Source organism: Zalophus californianus, chromosome 13 (genome assembly GCF_009762305.2).
Source record: "Zalophus californianus isolate mZalCal1 chromosome 13, mZalCal1.pri.v2, whole genome shotgun sequence".
NCBI classification, from domain to species: domain Eukaryota; kingdom Metazoa; phylum Chordata; class Mammalia; order Carnivora; family Otariidae; genus Zalophus; species Zalophus californianus.
In genome coordinates this window covers 47,638,642-47,651,184 of record NC_045607.1, presented here as the reverse complement: position 1 = coordinate 47,651,184, position 12,543 = coordinate 47,638,642, and positions in this window count along the sequence as shown.

Sequence of the window (12,543 nt, the reverse complement as noted above, 5' to 3'; positions counted from 1 at the left end):
GGAGATTTGACAACAGGAAGGTGAAGGAGATATGATGACAGAAGCAGAGATTAGAGAGATGTGCTTTGAAGGCAGAGGAAGTCAAGCAATACAAGTAGCCACTTGTTGAAAAAAGCAAGGGATGGGACTTTCCCTTCAGAGCCTCCAGAAAGAACCAGCCCTACATTTTCTTCCTTTCTTTCTCTTTTTTAAAAAATTTTATTATGTTATGTTAGTCACCATGCAATACTTCATTTGTTTTTGATGTAGTGTTCCATGATGCATTGTTTGCATATAACACCCAGTGGTCCATGCAGTACGTGCCCTCCTTAATACCCATCACCGGGCTAACTGATGCCCCCAACCACCTCCCCTCTAGAACCGTTTGTTTCTCAGAGTCCATAGCCTCTCATGGTTCATCTCTCCCTCCGATTTACCCCCCTTCATTTTTCCCTTCCTTCTCCTAATGTCCTCCCTGCTATTCCTTATGTTCCACAAATAAGTGAAACCATATAATAGACTTTTTCTGCTTGATTTATTTCACTTAGCATCATCTCCTCCAGTCCCATCCATGTTGAGGTAATAGTTGGGTATTCATCCTTTCTGATGCCAGCCCTACATTTTCAATCCAGCCAGTGAAACTTACTTCATTCGGCCTTCTGACCTCCAGAGCTATAAGTGGATAAAATTGAGAGTTATAAGCTACTAAATTTGTGGTGATTCGTCATAGCAGCAATAGGAAACCAATACATCATCTTAAAGTCTGCTGATTACCAACCTTAATTCCATCTCCAACCTTAATTTCATTTTGCCTTGTAACCTAACATATTCACAGGTTCTAGAGATTAGGATATACATACACATCTTGTGGGGAGGAGCATTATACTGCCTACCACAAGACATACTTTGAAAATAAATTCTAGGTTGATAAAATATGTAAATGTCAAATAATAACAGAATATATAGGAGAATGTGTGTGTATAATCCTGGGTGTATAAAAGACCTTAAACATGACAACAAAGTTGTAAGACATCTTTTTTTAAAGATTGGTTGGTATATTTGTTTCCATCTAAAAATTTAAATTCTGTAGTTTGAATAATAACATATACAAAGTAATAATACAAGCAACAAGCTGGCAGACATTTGTAATGTATATAACCAAGGCTAATAGCCTCAGAGGAAAAGGAAGAAAGAAAAAGATGTATGAAACAGATGTATGTATAACTATGTTCTTTAGGGCATTCAATACAAGTAAAAATTGATAACTTAAATGTCCATCAGTAGGGGAATGATTAAGTAACTGGTACATGTATCCATATAAGAGGATACCTGCAGCAGTTTAAAAGAACAGGGGAGAATCTTTATGACCTGCAAAAATCTCCAAGACTTATTGATATTTTAGCCAGTTACAGAACAGTGCATACTTTATGATGCATATTATATAAGGGGGGAAAACAGCATGCACCAAACAAAACCACAAGTCATAACAGATCTCCTCCACCTTTACGAGGATATCAGCAGTTACCTCTGTGGACAACTGTAGCAGCAAAAGGAAACATTAGTTTTGTTCTATATGATTTGAACACAAATTCACTCATGTATAAACTGCATAACATAGTTTAAAGCACAGAGTTTTGTCTTGTGCATCATTGTATCCAAGCACCCAGCTCAGTACTACAAAGGTAATGTTTGTTTAGTAACAGAAGTCCAAGGGGGTAGGACTTAACTGCTAATGCTAAGTCCTGGGCCATTGAGATGTGGTGGTATGCCTAAATTCTTCCTGCTCCAGCTTGGTCTTTCTCTGGGAACTATTTTGGGTAAACTGAAGGCCAAAGCCAGAGGAGGGTGTGTGTGTGTGTGTGTGTGTGTGTGTGTGTGTGTGTGTGTGTGTGTGTGTGTGTGTGTGTGTGTGTGTGTGTGTGTGTGTGTGTGTGTGTGTGTGTGTGTGTGTGTGTGTGTGTGTGTGTGTGTGTGTGTGTGTGTGTGTGTGTGTGTGTGTGTGTGTGTACTAGTATGTATAATAAATTTATACCCTTTATGTCTAATCCAGGCAACCACTCTGCAAAACAGCCACATTTGTACCCATTTTACAAATGAGGAAACTAAGGCTTAGATAAGGCCTAACTAACTGAAATACCCTGATGTCTCTTCTTTTTTTAATCTTCCTGTTAATGCAACATTGACAGTTGCAGAATTCTTACGAAATAGAATGTGGTCAGTTCTAGAAAAACTTCTGGCTACCAGTGCTTGGCTTACTTTATTAGTTCTTTGTATTAGGTAGTTCAAACACTTGGGTTTTTTTTTTTTTTATTATGTTATGTTAATCACCATACATCATTAGTTTTTGATGTAGTGTTCCATGATTCATTGTTTGCGTATAATACCCAGTGCTCCATGCAGAACGTGCCTTCTTTAATACCCATCACCAGACTAACCCATTCTCCCACCCCCCTCCCCTCAAACACTTATTTTTAAAACTGGTAGCAAATTATATTCTGTACAAAATAAAACACCCTCCACACAGCCCCCAGCTATCCATGTCCTTACCCTGAGGCAACAGTCAACATTTTGCATGTCTTTCCAGAAATATTCTATGTATGTACAAGCACATATACAAATATTTCTAAAATTTAATTTGCGGGGTGCCTGGGTGGCTCAGTCACTAAGCGTCTGCCTTTGGCTCAGGTCCTGATCCCAGGGTCCTGGGATGGAGCCCTGCATCGGGCTCCCTGCACTGCAGGAAGCCTGCTTCTCCCTCTCCCACTCCCCCTGCTTGTGTTCCCTCTCTCGCTTTCTCTCTGTCAAATAAATAAATAAAATCTTTAAAAAAATAAACAAATAAAATAAAATTTAATTTGAAGTATTCTACATACATTATCCGGTACCACTCTCTTTTTTTACTCTCATGATGTATCTTGAAAATCACTACATTTTTGCTAGATCTGCTGCATTCTGTTTAATAGCTACATATTATTAATTTTAGGGAAGCCTCATAATTTCATTAATCTCTCCTCATTTATGGCCAATGAAATGTTCTTATATCTTTTGTTATTACAAAACTACAGTTACTATTCTTACACATGGGCCATTTTGCACATATGTAAATGTGTCTGCAGAATAATTTCTAGAGGTGGAATTACTGAATCAAAGGGATGTCCCTTTAAATTTTTCATCAATACTGCTAATTTTTCTCTCTGGATGTTATATAAATTTATCCCCCTCAGCAATATTATCCACACTATATCTGACACTATGAAAACACTTTGCACAAGAGGAAAAGAATGAAAAGGAAAAGAAAAATTGATCTTATTTGTGTATAGACACACTTAGTTATTTTTAACCTTGCCCAGGGGTTGGTAACACAGTTGCATCAACGACCCATTTCCTGGAACCTTTCTAACTGAAACTGTGAAATCGAGTCCCTTTTCTTTAACTTTATACATGATTGATATACTTCATTTAGGATGGGCATGGAAATTATTAATTCTATTCTTCCATATAGCAGAAAACTCTGCTTTGGGGCTGACTGGCCCCTCACAACCCTGGATCACTTTCTGATTGCACTTTGCAGAAGTATCCATCTTTGGTTCAATGGTGGACCAAGGGACACCTGCCCCTTTCTGAGAGCTATTTATCTGAGGTACTTTCCCTGGCAAAAAGAGATACACTGTCTCCCCATTTCTCTCTTCCCTCCTTTCATCAATCTCATTTCAAGGATCCTTAGGAAAACATTTTATTTGATTATTGTTCAGCTTTATGCAAAGTAGTTTTCTCAGTGTCCCATCTATATAGATTCCTTGATGTGTAAGGCCAAATTTTATTTTGCCTTGCGGCTCCTATCTAAAGCTTGAGAGTATGACAACTAATAAAAACATTTTACATGTTAAAATAGTTTTAAAATCGTATAGCAATTTATCAGACTTGATTACTTAGAAATTGGTAGTTAGAAGGATCCTGAGATTTACTTCCTGGGTTGCTAACTTCATATTTCACCTGTAACAACAGTTTTCACACCCCACATCAGTCCATTAAATGATTTATAATGACAGGAACACGATTTCTTTCTCTTTTCTCATCTCCAGTAAAGAAAAAATACTGGGTGCTTGGGTGGCTCAGCTAGTTAAGTGTCTGCTTTGGGCTCAGGTCCTGATCCCAGGGGCCTGGGATCAAGTCCACATAGGGCTCCTTGCTCAGCAGGGAGCCTGCTTCTCCCTCTGCCTTCTACTCCTCCTACTTGTGCTCTTTCTCTCTCCCTGACAAATAAATAAATAAAATCTTTAAAAAAGAAAGAAAAAAAAATACTATCACTAGCTTCTTCTGGGTAGAACATGCTGATTTGTTCTCTTACTCATTAAAAATTATCTTTGGTAATCTTTACCAAATCAAGAAGGCTCGGCTTGGTTGGGGAACAGGTTATGGTTTTAGTCTGTTAATAATTTTCTCCCCTGCGATGGGGAGGAAGGACTCTTTCAGGAGGGAACTAGAACAGAACATGGGAAGAATTATGACCACCACACATATCTCCTGTTTTGGTTTTAATCTTTCTTTTGAGATGATGAGCCTTCTACTCCTATTTCCTAACACCGCGCATGGCATACAAGAAGTGTTCAATGATTATTTCTGGAATGAATCAGTGAGTGGGAAATTTACTCACAGAACTCCTCACTCTATCTCTCCTTCAGATCTCACATACATTTTTCCTAGTAAACAAGAGTGCAAGTACGATCTGGAGCAGCTACATTATCCATCTAAATGGAGACAGAAGTTAGGGATTGATTATTCTCAATATGTTCAGAAAAACTGTAAAGAAATCTCAAAGAGTAGTCCATAGACAGAAAACATGTAAGAGCGATTTTCTTTTCCTTTTTAAGATTTTATTTTATTTTATTTTTTATTTATTTGACAGAGAGAGACACAGTGAGAGAGGGAACACAAGCAGGGGGAGTGCGAGAGGGAGAAGCAGGCTTCCCGCAGAGCAGGGAGCCCGATGCGGGGCTGATCCCATGACCTGAGCCGAAGGCAGACACTTCACCGACTGAGCCACCCAGGCGCCCCAAGAGCGATTTTCTTAGACTTGTCCTTTGGCCGCAATCTCTCAAGAGAAACAGTTTTCTAAGACCAAACTATCTACAGATAGGACTGGCAACACCAAAGTATTACGTCCGCTATTTGATGAAAAGACAACTGAGAATTCAGAAAACCGTTGCAGGACAATTCACTCACAGAAAAGTTTGAGTCGGAAAAAAGGTGGCTTATAATAATGTAGTCATTTAAAAATAGGTTTATTTGCTTATTTACTTGAGTGTTACTGCTTAAACCAGCTCTGTGAGACCTGAAAGGAGGTGCAAGAGCTGGGGAGCCAGCCCTTCCCACCCGGCCGCCTGGGGGTGCGCGGGGCCCAGGGAAGCTCACGGCCGCTTTAGGTCGCAGAGGCGTGGCCGCGTCCAGGACCGTTTCCCGGTTCTCAGTTTGCCTGAGCCAGGCTGCGCTCCAACCCAAGCTTTAAAACGCTGCAGTCCATCATTGCCTTTTCCATGTTTTATCTTTATTCCCTCCCACCTGCCCACTCCCCCCAGCCCTACATACCCCACGGCTTGTTGGTTCGGACATTTGGTCGGTTACCACGGGAAAGCCCCTGTCTCAGAGCTGAGCTGCGGTCCTGCAGCCGCGCCTCTCTCTCTCTTCTTCTTCTCCCTTTCTCGCACCCTCCTCTCTTTCTCCCTCTCTTCCTTTCTTAACCATGGAAGTCGACCTCGCGTTTCTCAGGCGCACCTGTGCGACCTAGGCCCACCTGCGCGACCCAGGCCCAGCCCCACGTTTCACTCCCAGGTCCCTCCGCGAAGGCGCGGGCGTGGGCGCGCGGGCGTGCGCGCGCTCGGCGTGCGGGGAGACGCGCACGTGGAGCCATCGCGAGCTCCCGGCAGCGTCGGGCCTCGGAGGGAAGCGCCGCCTGGCCTGAGGCCCCGGGGCTTCCGAGCAGGCGCCAGTGCTGTTCCGGAGGCGCCCACGCTACAGCGGAGCCTGCTGGCCAAGGGTAAGAGAGTGACTCTGGGGGGGAGGAGGGGGTGGTGCGCGCGCGCTCAAGAAAGTTGAGCAAAGAAGAGTGAGCTCCTACAAACCGGAGGAGAGGGAGGAGGAGGAGGGAAGGTGGAAAACATTTGAAGGGACATAGCTTAGTATCAGAGCTAGATAAATTCAGAGAAATGGTGGGGGACAGATACCTAGATGGTGGGAAGGCCAGTAGTGGGGCACTGAATCCCAGTCAGGCGGGATGTATGGGGGAAGGAACTTGGCGCATCAGAGGCGGTTGGCCATTATACTCTAATAGAAAACAAAAAAACAGAAGTGACATCAGTGCAAATAGCAGGGTTGGAAGCTCCAAGAGCCCATCCCTAAACAGAAACACCAAAAAGATTAGCGTCAGAATTGACTTTGTGGGAACTCTAGAAAGTAGTCACAGGTTTACAGCAACCGAGTGAACTCTTGATCAAGAAAAAGATGACTTAAACACAGCATAATGGGGACATCACTAGCAACCTTAAAGGAATAAAAGGGATCGTAAGAGAAAACTATGAACAATGTATGCTAACAAACCTAAATAAAATAGACAAATTCCTTAGAAACATACAAACTACCAAAACTGACTCAAGGAAAAAAAAAAAGGAAATGTGAACAGACTTATAACAAGTAAAGAGATTCAATCAGTCGTCAAAAACCTCCTGACAAAGTCCAGGACCAAATGGCTTCACTAGTGACTTGTATCAAATGTTTAAAAAAAATTAACACCAGTCCTTCTCTAGCTCTCCTAAGAAATAGAATATTGAACACTTCCTAACTCATTTGATGGGGCCAACATTACCCTGATACCAAAACCGGGCAAAGACATTACCAGAAAAGAAAACTATGGACCAATACCCTTGTGAATATAGATGAAAAAAAAAAATCCTCAACAAAGTCTTTGCAAACCAAACCCAACAGAATGTTAAAATAATTACACACCATGATCAAGTGAAATTTATCCCAGGAATGCAAGGGGTTTGACATATAAAAGTCAATCAATGTAATATATTAATAGAATGAAGGAAAAAACATACCATCATGTCAATGCAGAAAAAGAATTTGAGGAAATCCAACACTCTTTCATGATAAAAAGAAAAATCAACAAAGTAGGAATGAACAGAATTTCTTCAATCTGATTAAGGGCACTTTTGAAAAAACTATAGGCTAACATCATAATCAATGGTGAAAGAGATTTCCTGCTAATATCAGGCAGAAGAAAAGAATGCCTGCTTTTGTTTCTTCTATTCAAAGTTTTACAAGCAACATTGTCCTGAAAGTTTTAACCTGAGAAATTAGGCAAGAAAAAAAGAAATGAGACATTCAAATTGGAAAGAAATAAGTAAAACTATCCTTCTCTGCAGATATCATGATCTTATATGTAGACAATCCTAAAGAATCCACTAAAAAACAATTAGGGTTAATAAACAATTTTAGTGAAGCTGCAGGATAAAAGAACAACACTCCAAAATCAGTTGTATTTTTATACATTAACGATGAACAGTCCAAAAAAAATAAAACAATTCAGTTTTCAGTAGCATCAAAAAGAATAAAATAGGAATAAATTTAACCAAATATGTGCAATACTTGTGTGCTGAAAATATGAAACATTGCTGGAATTAAAGACTAAATGAATGGAAAGACATCCTGTGTTCATGAATTGGAAGACTTAAGGTGGCAGTAGGGCCCAAAATGATCTACATATACAATGCAGTCCCCATGAAAATCCCAGTGGCCCTTTTTTTTTTTTTGGTAGAAATGGGAAAGCTAATCCATAAATGCATATGGAATTGCAAGCGACCCCAGATAAAAGCTTAAAACAGATTAAAATAATTTTGAAAAAGAACAAAGTTGGAGTACTCACAGTTCTCATTTTCACAGAACATACTACAAAGCTACAGTAATCAAATAGTGTAGAACTGATGTAAAGACAGACATATATTTCATGGAATAGAACTGAGAGTCTAGAAATAAACCAGTACCTCTATAGTCAATTGATTTTTGACAAGGATCCTAGACCATTCAATTGGCAAAGAATAGCCTCTTTAACAAATGGTGCTAGGACAACTGGATATCCACATGAAAAAGAATGAAGTTAGAGTCCTACCTTATACAATAGGGTAAAACAAACTCAACCAAAATTAAAGTCTTGTGCATCAAAGGACACCATCAAGAAAGTGAAATGACAGCACATAGAATGAGAGAAAATATTTATAAATCAGATGTTTGATAAAGGTCTAATATCCATAATATACAAAGAACTCTTACAACTTAACAACAAAAAGAAAAACAACTCAATTTAAAAATGGGCAAAGGACTTGAATAGACATTTCTCCTAAGAAAATATGTAAATGACCAATAAACACATGAAAAGATGCTCAACATCTGTAGTCATTAAGAAAATGCAAAGCAAACCCACAATTAGATACTACTTTATACCCACTAGGATAGCTTCTAAAAAAAAAAACAAAAAAACAAAATAACAAGTGTTACTGAGGATGTGGAGATATTGGAACCCTTGTATATTGTTGTGGGAATATTGAATGGTGCAGCTACTGTGGAAAATAGTTTGACAGTTCCTCAAAAAGTTAAACAGAGTACTATAATATGACCCAGCTATTCCACTCTTGCATATTACAAGGACAATTGGATATCCACATGGAAAAGAATGAAGTTAGAGTCCTACCTTATACGATAGGGAAAAACAAACTCAACCAAAATTAAAGTCTTGTGCATCAAAGGACACCATCAAGAAAGTGAAATGATGGCACATAGAATGAGAGAAAATATTTATAAATCAGATGTTTGATAAAGGTCTAATATCCATAATATACAAAGAACTCTTACAACTTAACAAAAAGAAAAACAACTCAATTTAAAAATGGGCAAAGGATTTGAATGACATTTCTCCTAAGAAAATATGTGAATGACCAATAAACACACAAAAAGATGCTCAACATTTGTAGTCTTGCATAAAACAGTTTGACAGTTCCTCAAAAAGTTAGAGTACTATTACATGACCCAGCCATTCCACTCCTAGGTATATACCCCAAAGAACTGAAAACAAGTATTCAAACAAATGCTTGTATGCGAATATAGCCCTGGTCATAATACCTAAAAGGTGGAAACAACCCAAATATTCATTATGAGATGGAGTAAGTAATGGAATACTACTCAGCTATAAAAAGGAATGAAGTCCTGGTACATGCTACAACATGGATGAACAGCAAACACATTATGCTAAATGAAAGAAGCCAGACACAAAAGGCAACATATTGTGTGCATCCCCTTATATGGAATGTCCAGAGTAGGTAAATCCATAGAGACAAAAGAAGATTAGTGGTGGCCAGGGCCTGGGGACAGGGAGGATTTAATGGGTATGCTTACTAGGTGTAGGGTCTCCTTTGGTGGTGATCGAAATGTTTTGGAACTAAATAAATGGTGATGGCTGCACAACATTGTGAGTTTATTAAATGCCACCAAATTGTGCAGTTCAAAATTGTTAATTTTATGTTGTATGAATTGCACCTCAAAAAAAAAGTCATGAAGGTATGGTACCCATACTGCAGAGGAGGCAGCATGGCCTCTGTGTGTCCGCTGAAGTTGGAACCATGTTCCTCCCCCTGCTGTGGTAGAGAGGCTGGTACTGTTTTTGGTTTGGGTGGTGGTCAGTAGCTACTTCACAGCCCTCTGGAGCCACTGTGGGGGAGTTTCAGAAAGCTGGGTGGGGTGTAGTTGGGGGGTAGCTCAGTCAGGACCCCCCCAGGCTGGCTCTGTGGTTGTGGACCACGCTCTGCTGGCCCTGTCACATGCTTCCTGCGGAGCTTAGGGCAAAATATCTGAAACCTTGAGAGGCTCAGCTCCTGCCGCCAGATGAGTAATGGAAGGCCAAGCGTGAGTCTGTCAATCTGAGGTCTCCATGGAGTTTCTCTTCACCACTTTTTACCCCATTTCATCCATCTGAAGACCCAGGTCTTGACATTTTATCATCTGAAATCCATGCTGTGTACTCTTACTATGGCATGCATTTATCTTTTGGAAAAAAATACTACCTTCTTCTAGTCAATGAAATCGGTGTTAAAATTTCTAGTCATGTGTTTGTGTGTTCATGAGTTGATGTCTTTCTCCTCCCTCCCCCTGGCAAGGTGCCATAATAGGTGCTCAATAAATGTTGACTGAACAAATGAGTAAACAAAAGAACATTTTTTTTAACTGAACCTTGGCACTACCACTTGATGGCCGTATGACACAGGAAAGGCCATGTAACCCATTTAAGTTTCGTATCCTTAGTTCATTAAATGTCTGTCACAACAACAGCACTCTGGGGGGGTGTGAGGCTGAAAAGAGGAAGTGCCCACATAGGCCTAAAGTTCCAGAAAACTCCAACCTAATAATAAAAAGGCAGAAACTGTTTTTTTTTTTTTTACCTTTTATAACAATGTATAAATGGACATACAAATGGAAATTTAGGGGAAGGTGAAGGCAGATTTATATAAAGCAGTCTACAGTGTTAAAAAGCGCTATTTGATAAATGGCAACTTAGAAGGCAGGCAAGAGTTGGGTGGGGTGGGGTAATTCACTTGTTGACTGAAGATCAAACTAGTTTGAGGTGTCTTTAGATCTCAGTCATTCTTTAAGTCCGGGCTGTCTGCAGAGGGCAGAAAGAAAAAACACATTAGCAACTAGCAATGAAGGGTGTGCGACCCATCCCTCCTTCCCCTCATAGTCTCCCACTCGGTATTCAGACACTTAGGAGCAAGGTTCTCAGACGGCTTCGCTGGCCTCTTATCAATACCCCCACCCCTCAGCACAGGGTCCCTCCGTCAAGGCTGGACCCTGTCAGCAGCCCGACTCCCCAAATCCCGCAGATACCGCCTGCACTACGCGGCTGGCTGCTCGGGCTCGCCGAGCTCCAGGCCCGCCAGGCGAGGGCAGGGAGGGGCGCAGGCATGCCGCCGGCGGGCTTGCGACAGGAAAACCCGGGTATATATGCGTGCTGAGGGCATGCCACACACAACGCCAGGCTCTTCGCGTATCTGCCAGGCGTCTCTTGCACCTGACGCAGAGCGACTGGGTGACGCGCGTAAGCTGAGGGACCTGAGGCGCTGGAGCGGCTGGGCGTTAGGAACGTTCGGTTCTAGGCTGTGCTGTTTCTCCCTAGGCTCTCTCTTCCCAAACCCGCTAATGGCTTTCGAAAGTTTCTCGAACAAAACCCACGTTTCGACCTAGCATCCTTTCTTTGACCTTCCTCTCTGATCTCGCTGTGTGCATGCTCCAGCCGGCCTTTCTGTCCTAAACCGCCAGTCTTTGCACTTGTACAAAGTGTTCAGAGTGTTTCTGCCTCTAGTAGCTAATCTCTTTTCATCGGTCATGCTCTCTGATCACTCTAAGCCCCTCTTCCATTCAGACTTCACTCTTATCCTTCACATCGGTTTCACAAACTGTCTGAAAATAACGCTGTTTATTGCTTAAAGGTCTGTTTCCCAGAATGTAAGCTCTATGAGGGCAGGACTCCTGTTTTCTCTCATTCACTTAGTCCATCTACAATGGAGCTGATTATGTAGGAGGATAAAGGGAAAGAAGGAGGGAGGGGATGGAGGGGAGGAAGAAAGGAGTGGACGGGACTTGTGTGCTTGGGTCAAATCTCGTTAGTTTTGCTTATAAAGGGTACTCTATTTTATTTGCGGGTGGCCGATTCAGTCATCTAATCCTTCTCTTCAGCTCCTCCCCGTTTTTGCTCCGCGCAACCCCCCTATGATTGGTCCCTCGCCCTGCGCTGTGTCCGGATGCGAACGTCAGTTCGTGGAGAGAGAGGGTGGGCAGGCTAAAGGAGATCTTCGAACTTCCCACGCCGAAGGCTCAAAACTCGCTGCATCTCTGGTCTAGGGCTCAGAGCAAAGCCTCTCCCCTCTGTCCTCTCATCCCCCATTAAATTCCAGAGGGGTCTAGTGCCCCAATTCTGAGCCAAAATGGGATAGATCTTAGTATCTTCGAAGTCATGGTTTACCTGAAATATTCGTGTTAATTTCATATATTATATATATATATATATATATAAATATATATATAAGTTCTCCCTTCAGAAAATATCAGTAAAGGTTGGCAGGCAGGAGTGGAAGTGGGAGAAAGGGGACCGGCAAGAGAAGAAGGCTTTGTGGTTGCAGAAGGAGAAGGCAAGGAGATCACAGGGCCATCTCCCTCTCTCAGCGATCTCTCTCGCAGAGAAGAAAAAGCGTAAGAGAGGGTCTCCGTTTCTCAGAGAGTGTAGTAAATCTCTGGGTGCGGACTGCCAGCGTTGGAGAGATCTCTCTCCCTTGAGCAGCTCTGGGAAAACAACACCTCATAGAGCAGAGGGTCGGATTTAGTCAAAATTTGCAGTAGAGTTGGGGGGTGACAGATTTCTTCCAGACGATGCCATGCTCAAATGCTTTTGGAAATAGCCGGGTTGGTCCAGCTACCTATGTATGCTAATGTGGAAACTGAGGGTAGCTGAATGGATGCTGCTGC